Source organism: Phocoena sinus, chromosome 15 (assembly GCF_008692025.1).
Source record: "Phocoena sinus isolate mPhoSin1 chromosome 15, mPhoSin1.pri, whole genome shotgun sequence".
NCBI classification, from domain to species: Eukaryota; Metazoa; Chordata; class Mammalia; order Artiodactyla; family Phocoenidae; genus Phocoena; species Phocoena sinus.
The window spans coordinates 82,980,582-82,994,521 of NC_045777.1; the positions used below are offsets into that span (position 1 = coordinate 82,980,582).

Consider the following 13,940-nt stretch of genomic DNA (forward strand, 5'->3'; position numbering starts at 1 on the left):
CAGGCCGGGGGTTGGGGGATGGGGGTAGGAGGGGCACTACGTGCGGGGCGGGCCTGCGGCTGCAGAGGCAGCGTGACGTTGCGGCAGAGGCCGGCGTGATGTTGCACCAGCCTGAGACCCGCCGTGCGTACTCCCGGGGAAGTTGTCCCTGGATCCCGGGAACCTGGCAGTGGCGGGCTGCACAGGCTCCGCGGAAGAGGGGTGTGGAGAGTGACCTGTGCTCGCACACAGGCCCCTTGGTGGCGGCAGCAGCAGCCTTAGCGTCTCCCGCCCGTCTCTGGGGTTTGCGCTTTCAGCCGCGCTCGCGCCCGTCTCGGGGGCTCGCGCCTCAGCCGCGGCTCGCGCCGTCTCTGGAGTTCCTTTAAGCAGCGCTCTTAAACCCCTCTCCTCGCGCACCAGGAAACACAGAGGGAAGAAAAAGTCTCTTGCCTCTTCGGCCGGTGCAGGCTTTTCCCCGAACTCCCTCCCGGCTAGTCGTGGTGCACTAACCCCTTCAGGCTATGTTCAAGCCGCCAACCCCAGTCCTCTCCCTGAGCTCCGTCCAAAACCAAAACCCGAGCCTCAGCTCGCAGCCCCGCCCGCCCCGGCGGGTGAGCAGACAAGCCACTCGGGTTGGTGAGTGCCGGTCAGCACCGATCGTCTGTGCAGGAATCTCCCCGCTTTGCCCTCCGCACCCGTCGCTGTGCACCACTCCGCGGTCCCGAAACTCCCCCCTCTGCCTCCCGCAGTCTCCGCCCGCGGAGGGGCTTCCTAGTGTGTGGAAACTTTTCCTCCTTCACAGCTCCCTCCCACTGGTGCAGGTGCCGTCCTTATTCTTTTGTCTCTGTTTTTTTCTTTTGCCCTACCCAGTTACGTGGGGAGTTTCTTGCCTTTTGGGAGGTCTGAGGTCTTCTGCCAGCCTTCAGTAGGAGTTCTGTAGGAGTTGTTCCACGTGTGGATGTATTTCTGGTGTATCCGTGGGGAGGAAGGCGATCTCCGCGTCTTACTCTTCCGCCATCTTCAAGGTCCCCCCTGATTCTTTTTATTATCAATGCAGTTTGAAGTTCTTTCTTTCTTTATTGGCTGCGTTGGGTCTTCATTGCTGTGTGTGGGCTTTCTTTAGTTGCGGCAAGTGGGGGCTACTCTTTGTTGTGGTATGCGGGCTTCTCATTGCAGTGGCTTCTCTTTGTTGCAGAGCATGGGCTCTAGGCACGCAGGCTGCAGTAGTAGTGGCATGCGGGCTCAGTAGTTGTGGCTCGCGGGCTCTAGAGCACAGGCTCAGTAGTTGTGGCACGTGGGCTTAGTTGCTCCGTGGCATGTGGGATCTTCCAGGTCCAGGGCTCGAACCCATGTCCCCTGCATTGGCAGGCATTCTTAACCAACACGCCACCAGGGAAGTCCCAGTTTGAAGTTCTTGACAGTCTAATTCTGCTGATGCTTTATTGTGCCTCTTGATTCTCATTCATGTGGAAATATTTCTGTATGGGTTTTATTATTGTCATCTCATTGTTCTCTTCCATGTTGGGGTCACCTATGGAGGTGTAAAAGTTTTGCCATTGGAAGTCACCAAGAAATGAAAAGTAGAAATGCCAAGCAATGGTGGAGCTTCTCTCATTTAAATATGTTTAATTCTTAGAAAATAAAAATAGTTGATGGAATATGACTTACCATTTGATAAAATTCTTGTAAAATATTTAGAATGTGCAAATGAAATGCTCCTTTATTTTCTGTCATATCCATACTAATAAAGGTATTCTGCCAGTTTTGCAGGGAAAGTGACTCAGACTTTATGGAAAATATCTTTAAATGTCTAAAATTTGTAAGCTCTTCTAATTATCTAAAACTTAAATAATGGCAGGTTTTAATTTTCTATAAATAGGCTAGATACACATCCTTTTCCCAGGAGTCATTCCTAACGGTTTGCTCTTGAAAACAAAAGGTCCTTTATGAATAGAGTCTGTTCTCCTATTATAGAGAATATTGAGGAAATGTGTCATTGCTTTTTCTCAACTATAATTGAAAGTAATAGGAAAATTCTAATGATTCAAGAGAACTGCCAAATTTTAGTCATTTTTATGCTAAATGCGCTGAACCACTAGACAATTACAGTAAGAATTAGCATATATTTTGAAGTAGCCTTCAAATTCGCTTTGTTAAAGCATCACCTTTTATCAGTTGTACCTTAACTGAGCAAACAAGAGCCAAGGGGCTGGCCAGCACCGATTTGAAACTAAAATTTTATTGGGACACGACCGTGCCCACTTGTTCATGTGTTGTCTGCAGCTACACTGGCAGAGCTAAGCGGTTGCAACAGAGGAGACCTGAACTGTTTACAACCCGGCCCCCTTGCAGGCCCTTACTTGACAGCAGAAAGCCTTTAGGGTCATCCAGTTGCTTAAGTCACTCAGGACAGAGCCATCGTGTGAGGGATTTGATATCCCTTTCTCCAAAGAAAAAGCAGCTCCTTAGCATCTGCGATCTAAGTGCTTGGGTTTAAGACTATACTTTCCAGGATCATTCCTGTAGTCTGTTACTAAGTGCTTGGGTTTAACACACATTAACAGCATGATCCCAATAACCACAGCATGTAAGCAGCTCTGGGGCGACACCGCCTTGCCCTGTTGGGAGAAACAAACGAACAGACAAATGCAAAGCCAAAGACCAGAGCTCTGTAGTCAGGATTTGGCAGGTAAAATATTTTAATCCACTGTGTTTGTTAAATAGTAAGTCATATGAATAATAATTCATGTGACTCAGGTCGTCAGGGTGTGTACCTGTAGCTATGCACATAAATCCTTATCACAGATACACAGTTCAACTCAAGGAACAGTGCTCATTTAAAAGAGGAAACTGAAATTTGTCTAAAGCTTCCAGTTTTTGCCCCCTAAATCAAATGACGTTTATTTTTTAAGACTTAGGAAATGTGGAAATTGGTGGAAAGGGGAAAACAGAAATGGTCAGGGGAAAATATTTTGGCAAACTAATCTTCAAAAGAAACTTTTTGAACCAGTTTTTTCATCTCTAAACCATAGAAAAATAAAGCTTGTTCTCACTTATTTCTCAAGGAATAACAGGGACTTTCTTCAGGGAGTTGACAAATTTCCTGTGAGGTATAAGGACCTCAGCATTACATAAATTTAGACTGTGTTATTATGTTCCAATTCAGCCAGCTATTACATTATTTATGTATGTATGTATGCATGCATGTATGTATGGCTGCATTGGGTCTTCGTTGTGGTGCCCAGGCTTTCTTTAGTTGCATCGAGCGGGGGCTACTCTTCCTTGTGGTGCGTCGGCTTCTCATTGTGGTGGCTTCTCCTGTTGCAGAGCACGGGCTCTAGGTGTGCGGGCTTCAGTAGTTGCAGCACGCGGGCTCAGTAGTTGTTGCATGCAGGCTCTAGAGCACAGGCTCAGTAATTGTGGCACACGGGCTTAACTGCTCCGTGGCATGTGGGATCTTCTCGGACCAGGGCTTGAACCCGTGTCCCCTGCATTGGCAGGTGGATTCTTAACCACTGCACCACCAGGAAGCCCCACATTATTTGTGAATCATCTGTTAAATTGTTTGGGCCAGTTTCTTAAATTGATCACAACAGAAGATTTATCTCCTCACATCAGGGAACCTAGAAATCATAGGTTTTCTTTTGTTATTGATAGAGTGTTCATTTGGTCATGCAATTAAACAATATATATTATTACAGTTTTGTCTTGTTGACACTCAAAATCCAACCTGACAGTCTTGGGTCTTAAAATAAGAGCAGAAAGGACTTCCCTGGTGGCGCAGTGGTTGAGAGTCCGCCTGCCGATGCAGGGGACACGGGTTTGTGCCCCGGTCCGGGAGGCTCCCGCATGCCGCGGAGCGGCTGGGCCCGTGAGCCATGGCCGCTGAGCCTGCGCGTCCGGAGCCTGTGCTCCGCAACGGGAGAGGCCACAACAGAGAGAAGCCTGCGTACCGCAAAATAAAAAATAAAAAAAAAAAAGAGGAGAAAACAATACGTGAAAAATTTTTTAAATGTTATTCATTCAGAGAAATATCATGAATAGATTCCTAAGGTCTAGATAAAATAAAAGAATTCATGCCAGAGTCAATGAGAGAGCTAAGTTGAGTCAAAGCAGTTGTTGTTGACCAAAACCATTTATCTTTTAGTTGCAGGTGAGGCTCACTTTTTTTTTTTTTTTTTTTTTTGCGGTACGCAGGCCTCTCACTGTTGTGGCCTCTCCCGTTGCGGAGCACAGGCTCCGGACGCGCAGGCTCAGCGGCCATGGCTCACGGGCCCAGCCGCTCCGCGGCATGCGGGAACCTCCCGGACCCGGGCACAAACCCGTGTCCCCTGCATCGGCAGGCGGACTCTCAACCACTGCGCCACCAGGGACGCACGAGGCTCACTTAAAGAGATTAAAATCCTTTCCGCAAAAATAGGAAACAGTTAGTAGGGAATTTATTTTATTTGGTTAACATTGTACCCGACGTATGCATATTAACTCCTGTACTCATCGTGATAGCTCTCTGAAGTGTGGGTACTATTATTATACTTCATTTTACAGATGAGGAAACTGGGGTTCAAAGAGAGTTAAATAACTGCCAAAGTCACCCAGCTGGTTAACGGCTGGTTAATTTGAGCTCAGGTAGTCTGCCAGCTGTGTGGCCTGTTACGCTGATTTAATTTTCTACATGTCGAAAAGATGGGCTTTTTCTCATGTGATTTATTTTATGGCAGTCAGATTGTCCTGTCCATTATAGTTCAGCAGATAAAGGGTTGTGTTAAATAGTGAACCATCATATAGTCTGAAACTGATTCATCATGTGAGTATGATTCTGTATTTTGTGTTTTTATCAGATATAATCAAGAGTTTGTATTTTGTATTAGGAGCATTTATTATATGACCATTTATTCCAACTTTGCAAATGACTTGCCATTTCAATTTTCAGGTGACACCTCTTTGGGAGCAAAAAAAGATCTAACTGTAGAGAAAGATAGGCTTATAATTTATAAATGTATAATTTATAACATCTATATAAGCACATACCATATAAGTCCATATATCATCTAGGCATATTGGTATAAGTTTATATAAATTTCTAAAACTGTGAGAGGATGTTCTGTGTTGTAAATTGTACCTCCCTACAGAAGTCATTATAAGAAAAGCATTCCTTCTCCCAGCTTTGAAGTAACCATACGTGCAGATGATGTATTATAATTAGTAAAAACTACAGGTATAAAAGCTAAGATGTCAAATCAAGATGAGTCATTTTAACATTTAATGCTTCCTGACGACGGCATGATGGGCACATCCTGAATGTCAGTCTGAAATGTCATTACCTATTTTTCAATGCACTTTATGATACTTGCCCGTTCTCTTAAATCTTTGAATTTTAAAGTGTGTGAAGGGAAAATTATCTTGTTTAAACCCAGTTTTCACAATTATTTAAATTGGTCTTTTTCTCCTCAAAGGATATCATGTGTCCTGTCAATTCCGGATGGGGAGAGGCTAGGACTCCTTATTCTCAGGCTCTCAGCTGTGGCCAAAGAACAGCGGTCAGGGGGCCGCAGCAACTGTCCAGGTCTCCATGAGGCAGGGGCCTGAGGGCTCTGCCTCGTGACCGCCTCTGTCGTCATTCACGTCAGTCATGAGAGCTACCCGCATCCTCTCACAAATGCCCTCTCACAAATGTCTTACTCTATTCATGGCACTATGCTGGGCCTGAAATTAGGAGTCAAACAAAAACACAAAGTTCTAACACACAAATAGGGGAAGGGACTTCACAGCAAGAAAGAGTGTCTCTGGTCAGAGGCACCAGACACAGCAAAGGGTATGGCCCCTGCAGTAGGTTGAGGGGGGAGGACAACGAAGTAAAGGGAGAGGGACACGGCGGAGACAGGTGTAGTTGGAATCGTGGTGCGGGTGAGGCCTGCCTTGACCCTGCCGGCACATGTTCCTAAGCACATGGCGTGCTGCAGGAGAGTGACAGCCTTGGCGGGGGGGGACGCGGTAGATTCCTTGTTAACGCACATGGGGTTCTGAATGTTTTTGGTCTTCAGCCACTTGGAAGTAAATGCACTTCCTTAGGTACTCTTTCCTGGTCTGGATGCCTTAAAATTATTAAAAGTAAGGATGCCAGTGTAAATCAGCTATCCCTCAATTGAAGGGAAAAAAAAGTAAGGATGACAAAGGAGCACATGAAAAGATGGTCAACACCATTAGCCATTAGGATTTGTACATCATAACCACATGAGATACCACTTCACACCCCACAGCAGCTGTAATCAAAGAGACAATAGCATGTGTTGGCAGAGATGTAGAGAAATGGGAACCTTGTGCATTGCTGGTGGGAATGTAAAATGGAGCAGCTGCATTGGAAAAGAGTCTGTCAGTTTTCTCAAAATACAGTTACCTTATGACCTGGCAATTCCATTCGTTAGATGTCTCCTCAAGAGAAATGAAACATATGCTCATACAAAATCTTAGCATTATTCCCAGCAGGGCACAAGGTGGAGACAACCCAAATGTCCAGCAGCTGATGAATTGATAGACAAAATATAGTATATCCATACTGTAGGGGTGTTATTCAGTCATAAGAATGAAGTACTGACACATGCTACAACATGGATGAACCTTGAAAACATGCCAAGTGAACAGAAGCCAGATTAAAAGGCCACATATTGTAAGATTCCATTCATACAAAAGTTCTAGAGCAAATTCGTAAGACACAAAAGCAGATTGGTGATTGCCGGGGGCTGGGGAGAGGGGAGAATGGGGAATAACTACTTGATGGGTACAGGTTTCCTTTTCAGGTAGTGAAATTTTGAACTGGGATAGTGTGGATGGTTGTACAACATTGTGAATGTACTAAATGTCACTATTGGTAAATTTAGGTTATGTGTATTCTACCACCAAAGAACCTCCCAAAAATAAGTATGCCACTTCTGAGAAGTCCCCAATATATGGGATATCCTAATTAATTCATACTAAAAACAATATAATAGACACTGTAATGATTCAAGAGGCTAGTGGTACACATTTTCCCAGCCCCTGTGAAGGGTTTTAGTTGGCCCCACCCGACTCAGAATGAATTACACAGTGAATGAATTACACAGTAAATGAATTTTGAGGTGCACACTTCCAGTTATAAAATAAGTCATTGGGATGTAATGTACAGCATGATGACTATAGTCGATAATATTGTAGTGCATATTTGAAAGTTGCCAAGAGAGTATAACTTAAAAATTCTCATCACACACACACAAAATGTTTTGGTAACATTGTATGGTAACAGGTGGTAACGACTTCTTGTGGTGATTGTTTTGCAAGTGTACACAAACATTGTATCATTTTGTACACCTGAAACTAATACAATATGATATGTTAATTATACTTCAATATAAAAAAACTTTAATGAATTTTGTTGGCTGTTAATGGAAATTCAAGAGTCTCATGTAATTCTCATAGCAGTCCTCTGAGGAAGGAGGTATCATTCCCATTTTATAAACAAGGAAACGAAAACTTAGGTTAAATAACTTGCCTAGCTTCGCACAAGTAGTTAGGGAGTGAAGCTGGGGTTAAATTCCAGTTGGTGATTCCATGGTGAGTGCAGGGTTTCCCACAGACTCCGAGTTTAAGCTTTAAGGCCTCTCAGTTTCACGACATCTTTTAAAACCTTGTACTTAATTTTGAATTTTGTGATTTTGTACTCCTTAAAGAGGACTCCACAAAAGTTGGATTTCTACACAGGGAACAAAATTACAAAAGTAGTCTTTAAAATCTTGGAAGACAGGGTGTGCAACAGAAGGGTGTAGTCACTCGTGTATTGTTCCTGAAATCCAGTGGGAGGAAGTGACAGGAAGCCGGCATTTGGTTCAGTATAGAAAATGGCCTTGGAACAAGTCCTCCTGTAAAACCTGCAAAGGAGCTATGAACTGCTATGCTTGCAGCAATGTCTCAAGAAGGATTCTGAGGCTGGGGGAGGTATCCTGATGGTCCTTTAGCAGTGCCTGCTCTAGGGAGGTTCCAGAGGGGGAGATGGCAGCAGTTACAACAAATGTGCCACCACTGCCCTGCTCAGTGAAACTTTCAGTGAGAAGTAAGCTCTAGGATGAGCTTAGAAATGTTTGTTGATGGGCTAAATGAGTGTATCAGATAAGGGTGTTGGGCTCTTTGCATTCTAACTCTATGAATCAGGTTTTTCTGGGCTTTCTTGAAACCATGACTGTCATTTACAGCATTAATAAACTTGGTCCCCACCTTCAGGGTATCTACAGCTTAGTAAGAGAGATTATGAAAATATATACGTACATAGCTTTAATACAGGACCCAGTGCAAGAGTAAAAGGTACAAAGGCTACCGGACTTCATGGGAGGAGGCAATCACACCCACATGCAGGTAGAGGAGGTAGAGACAGACTGAGTCGTGGGATGCTGTAATCCTGAGTAGGAAGGGGTTGGTTTCTGGTGGAGGGAGCAGGTGGAGGGGACAGGGGATATTTCAGTTTGCCTGGGATTCAGGGTTCATGGAGAGGATTGTGAGTGTAGGTTAGAATTGGAGCCTTATTACTTTGAGTGATAGGCTACAGATTCTGTGTTTGTATGTCTCATTTCAAATTGAAGTAAGAATATTATTAGGACTAAAAGGTTTTGCATTATTAAAAGCTGACTAATATTTTAGGAGCATGAGTTCAAAGATAAAAATTATGAGATGACTAAAAAGGCAAATTAAATGGCATGCTCTTTACAACTAAAAACTGGACTCTTAGTGTCCAGATTAAGTCTATTCCTGTAACTCTTGAGTGCAGTGAAGCTAATATGTGTATATGTCTCGGGTATTTATAACTCAAAGCCATAGCTGATAGCAGCTTCCATTTTTATAACAGTAGAAACTTGGTGACATACTAAGGTTTCTTTTTTTCTCTTCATATATGTATGATTAATGTTTTTAATATCTCACTTTTATTCTCTACTCAATCCTGCCAAACTTTCCACGTTCATATTAATACTTTAAAACAACTTATGAATCCTCTAGGAAGTTTAGAACTTGTTTTATAATGAGTATTAAAATACACTTCAAGTTTTTTAAAAAATTAATGCTTTTGCTGAAAAATGAACCTAAGAAAACAGTTTCTTTCCTTATTATTTTAAAATATCTGTTTTAAAATAATTAAAACCCGTGGCTATATAAACTATCTTGGGCACTGCTTTTTTTTTTTAATCAAAGTATAGCTGATTTATAATGTTGCATTATTTTGTGGTGTACAGCAAAGTGATTCAGTCATATATATATATATATTCTTTTTCAGATTCTTTTCCATTACAGTTTATTACAAGATATTGAATATAGTTTGGTGTGCTATATACAGTAGTACCTATATTTTATATATAGTAGTTTGTATCTGCTAATCCCTAGACTACTAGTTTATCCCTCTCCTTGCTTTCCCCTTTGGTAACCATAAATTTGTTTTCTATGTCTGTAGTCTTATTTCTGTTTTTTAAATAAATTCATTTGTATAATTTTTTTAGATTCTACATATAAGTGATATCGTATGATATTTGTCTTTGTCTGACTTACTTCATTTAGTATGATAATCTCTAGGTTCATCCATGTTGCTGCAAATGGCATTGTTTCATTCCCTTTTTTTTAATGGTGGAGTAATTTTCCGTTGTATATATTGATATATACCACATCTTCTTATCCATTCATCTGTCAGTGGACACTTAGGTTGTTTCCATGTCTTGGCTATTGTAAAGAGTGCTGCAGTGCACATTGAGGGGGCACTGCTTTTTTAACTTAACATTCCACACATATTTCTTTGAATCATGAGTAATCCATTTACTCATCATTTTGATGGCTGCCTACATTTCACTGCTTTAAATTTTCCTCTGTTGGCACGGAGGTGGAGTCCCAGTGCTGGGGAGGAGGGTGAGCATTGTGGTAGTGGGATGACTACAGGGTTTGTTCTTCTTTGCTCTTGTGAAAAATTGTCCTTTAACTAAACAAAAAAGTCCTTCTGTGGTTTTCTGAAAAGCACATAAAACCAAATATTCAGTAATCAAGGGATTACAGTAGTTTTTCTTTCCTCATTTAAATAACAGTATGCTCAATTCAGTGAGCATCTCTGCTAGGCGTTGTTCTGATCACTTAGGGATAATCAATACGTACAAGTCCCTGCTCTTGGGAAACTTGCGTTCTAGTGGGTGGTAAACAGGTCTAATTTGCCGGGCAGTAATGAGGCGAAGGGCCACTGATGGAGGAAAGGGGTGAGCGCAGCTGGTTGGGTGGGGCGTCAGGGACATAAAGTCAGGAAGGGAGATGGCGGTCCCAGGAGACCGTTCCGCGGAGGCCGGCAAGTGCAGCGTTCCTGAGGCCTGGTGAGCTTGGGTCCCAGTTGGGAAGCTGGTCAGTTGAGGTGCAGTCAGGATGGGGGGAGGGAGGGGATGAGGGCTGGAGGTGGGCTGCACGGGTGGGACCAGGCTCTGTGGGGCCTTGTGGGTCATGGTAAGAACGTTGCCTTTTGACCTGAGGTGAGGGTGAGGGGCCTCAGAAGGCTTTGGACTCCGGAGTGGCAAGGTTCTTCCTGGCTCTGCTCAAAGAATAGGCTGTAGAAGGGTGGGAGCCAGGGACACGGGCTGGGAGGCTGTTGTCCCAGTGCAGGTGAGCCAGAACGCTGAGTCGGCCTGGGATTGAAGGGAGAGGCAGTGGGCTTGCTGTACACTGGCCGCCAGCTGTGAGAGGGTGTGGTGGATGAGGGGTCAGGGTTTGTTCGTAGATGTCTTAGGTTTGGGATGCCTGTTAGACCAAGCGGAAATGTTGAGGCAGCAGCTGGAAACGTAGGTCAGGAGTTCATTGAACGAGTAGCTTTTTATCCCCGTGGGCAAGACGGGCCCTCTTTCGCTCTCTCAGTGTGCCCTGTGGCTTCCCTCAGTCGCAAGGAAACCAACAGTTATAAGCATCACAGCGAGTCAGATGCTTCACCTCTGTGTTCTCATTTGATTCTCGCCAGGTCGTATCAGGGGCTGTTTGTTTACATGTCCCATCATACAGATGAACCAGGGATGCAGGGACCAGCCCTCCCCACCCCACATAAAGCCTCACAGCACAGGAAACGTGCCAGTCGGGCTGGCAGCCCAGCCCTTTTGTGAGCGCTCTTCCCCAGTGTAGCTGTACTGCAGGCTGTGGGGTTCCCTGCCGTTTTGCAGTGGATCATCATCTTTTTATGCCTCCCTAGTTCCTTTCCTAAAGCATTTTTTTAGTTTGTTTCAAAAGTTTAGGTTGCATCAGGCAAGGTGGCCATCGACCACTCTGTTTGACTTGGAGTTAGGGCCTGTGTGTGTGGTGTGTTTGGGCTGTGACAGGTGTGGGGAGGTTGATTGTCATGGGCTGCCTGGGGATTCAGTCCTACTACTTTGGTTTTTACTTCCTGCACAAACCAAACATTGAGCCGAAATGGCTTCAAGCAGCCAGGCCGGCCCTCACCCAGTGCGTCTGTGCCTCTGTGTTACTGTCCCCCCCAGAGGTAGCCTGTTCCATTTTAAAACAGCCTAATAATTAAAGTGTTCTGGTGGATGTTGGGTACACATGCCTGTCCCTGTAATTCACACATACTGGGCATCATTCTGTCCTAGGGTACCCGGTAGGGAAAATCAAATTCCTTTTGCATATTTGAGTGAGGATGCAAAGTAGTTAAGAGCACAGGCTCAGGGTCGGACATGAGTTCAAATTCCAGCCCCACCACCTTTAGTACTTTTGTAATTTGGGGAAAAATCATCTAACCTCTCAAAGTCTCAGCTTCCCCTTCTGTATCGTGAGATAATAGAGCTACTTCTTCTTGGGCTGTGAGGACTAAATGAGGCCATTTCTGTAAGGCAGCTAGCACCGTGCTTGGCACAAGGCAAGGACTTGACACCTGTAAGCTGTCCATGAGGATCATACAGTTGTCATCTTGCCGTCTGAAGTAGAAGAAGGTGAGGAATACTTTTGAACTGTGAAAGCACCAAGTTATCCTGTTTGCTCAGTTGTCCCTTCGGAGCAAGAGATATAATAAAATAGATTTTGGATTTTGTGGAATCTCCCTTAAATTCACGTCATCATAGGACTGACCAACATCCACATGGGGAGTATGGTTTTAGATTAATGTCTTTCCATCCAAAAGTTGGGAGCAGTAGCCCAGTTTTGTGTTTTTAAACTTGCCTAATTAGAACTGGTTGCCTTAAAAGAAAACAATAAAAAACCATAGTCTTTTGAAAAATTTCTTCACTTAAAAATTTAAGATGGTTTTACTCAGCAATACTGGACGGAAACTGTCTCTTAGTGCCTCCTCTACCTGTGTATTGTCCTCATCTTTGTGTTTGGGGGTCCTGTTTTAATAATTTTAAAGAACCTAAAATTTTTTCAGATGTAGCATTTTTCAAGCTTCAATGAAAATGCCTGCAGTTAATTAGTGATTCCGTAAGACTAACTGGTTGTCAGCTTCATTCATTATTGATAATGCACACCTGCTCTCATTTTTGTTGGCATCAAAATGGTTGTATTTTAACCTTAATCTACTAATCGATGAAAAGAGAATAAATAATTAATGTTAATTTACCTCACTTGGTGTAATAACTTATGGAAAACTTTTCATCTTTTAATGCTGTATTTTACATTCACACGTAAAGAAGACAACTGCTTATAATCTGTATATGGATGCAAAATTGATAAATTATTTGTGTGATATAATTGATACACTTGAACAAATTCACATTGTTCTTTTAGGTAAAAGAAGAGTAGTACATTAAAATCCAACTTGGGAAATATTTTCATTGCAAATCCTGTACTTTGTTTAACTTGACAGCACTTATGTGTAGCAGGTAGGCTAAATTAGTTTAATTGCTAATCAAAAATGAAGTGGATAATAAACATTCAGTTTGCTTCCTGAATCAATCTAATGACAGAATTATCACCTAAGCCCTGAATCTCCACCCTCCTTGACATAATACTTGGTTATAATTTTCTGAGGGGACATCTCTACTAGGTATTACCTTAGGTATTGAGAAGACTTGATCGCTGGTATTGTGGGATTGCATTTGCTCTATACCTAACTGAAAAGACTTGATTTTAAAATATCCAGAAGGTTTTCTAGTGATAATTCCCATTGAGATTTAAGTCCTGTTGTTAGGATAATAGTAATATTTTATTTTTAAAAGCATTCTTACATACGCTTAAATTTAATTCAGTGTGTCAGTCATATGTGGTTTATTAGTTTCCATTTTTTCTTTCTGCAGACCTTATTTAGAAAAAGAAAATGTTTCTTAAAAAAGAAAAAAATGTTTTAATGTTTCTTTTTCTAGCTACCTTCTTAATTCACTTTTCTTCTATTGCCAAACTTCCAAAATAAGTAGTTTATACCAGCTTCCTCCCTTCTCTCTCGTCTCTCCCTTCCTCTCCCACTTTTTATCAGGAAGCTGGAAGGAATCAAACACTGAGTGTCTAGTGTGTGTCTTGCTCTTAGCACATTCCACTTGTTAGGCACTTAATCCTCACAACTCGGGTTGCCAGGTGTCCAGCAATGAACCCACAGAGTCTGGGATTGTAGCTTCTTGCTTGGCAAAATGAAAATTTTATAAACAAATATGTCTCTTGTTGTTTTTTAAAAAAAATTGTCTTGTTTGTGACTCAGAAGCCTCTGAGACTGGACCTCAGTGTTACTAAATCTTGGTGATAGGAAACAAAAGATGACAGGAACTTGCTCCTGGAGCCCTGAGGATGGAAACAGCCCCACCTGGAGCCAGCCGGCTCTGCTGTGGCTGCAGATGGATGCCCAGCGCTCACACGTTAGGGACCAGGCATTTGGGTTCCGCAAAAGTCACTTTTCCTGTAGGCATTTCTGTAATCAATATATTTATACCAATAAAATCAAACACTACAGATGCCACTTTCTGATAGGTCCAGCTTTTGCTGGTTTTCTTCTCCGGCTATCACTGAACTTCCATGCT

General features: G+C 42.9%; 1 protein-coding gene and 1 pseudogene across 1 annotated transcript in view; both read left to right on the top strand.

The window, feature by feature from the left end:
• Nucleotides 1-13,940, top strand: part of BAIAP2L1 (BAR/IMD domain containing adaptor protein 2 like 1) — a 94,867-nt gene that overhangs the window by 42,067 nt on the left and 38,860 nt on the right.
• LOC116741050 lies at nt 2,475-2,582 on the top strand (annotated as a pseudogene).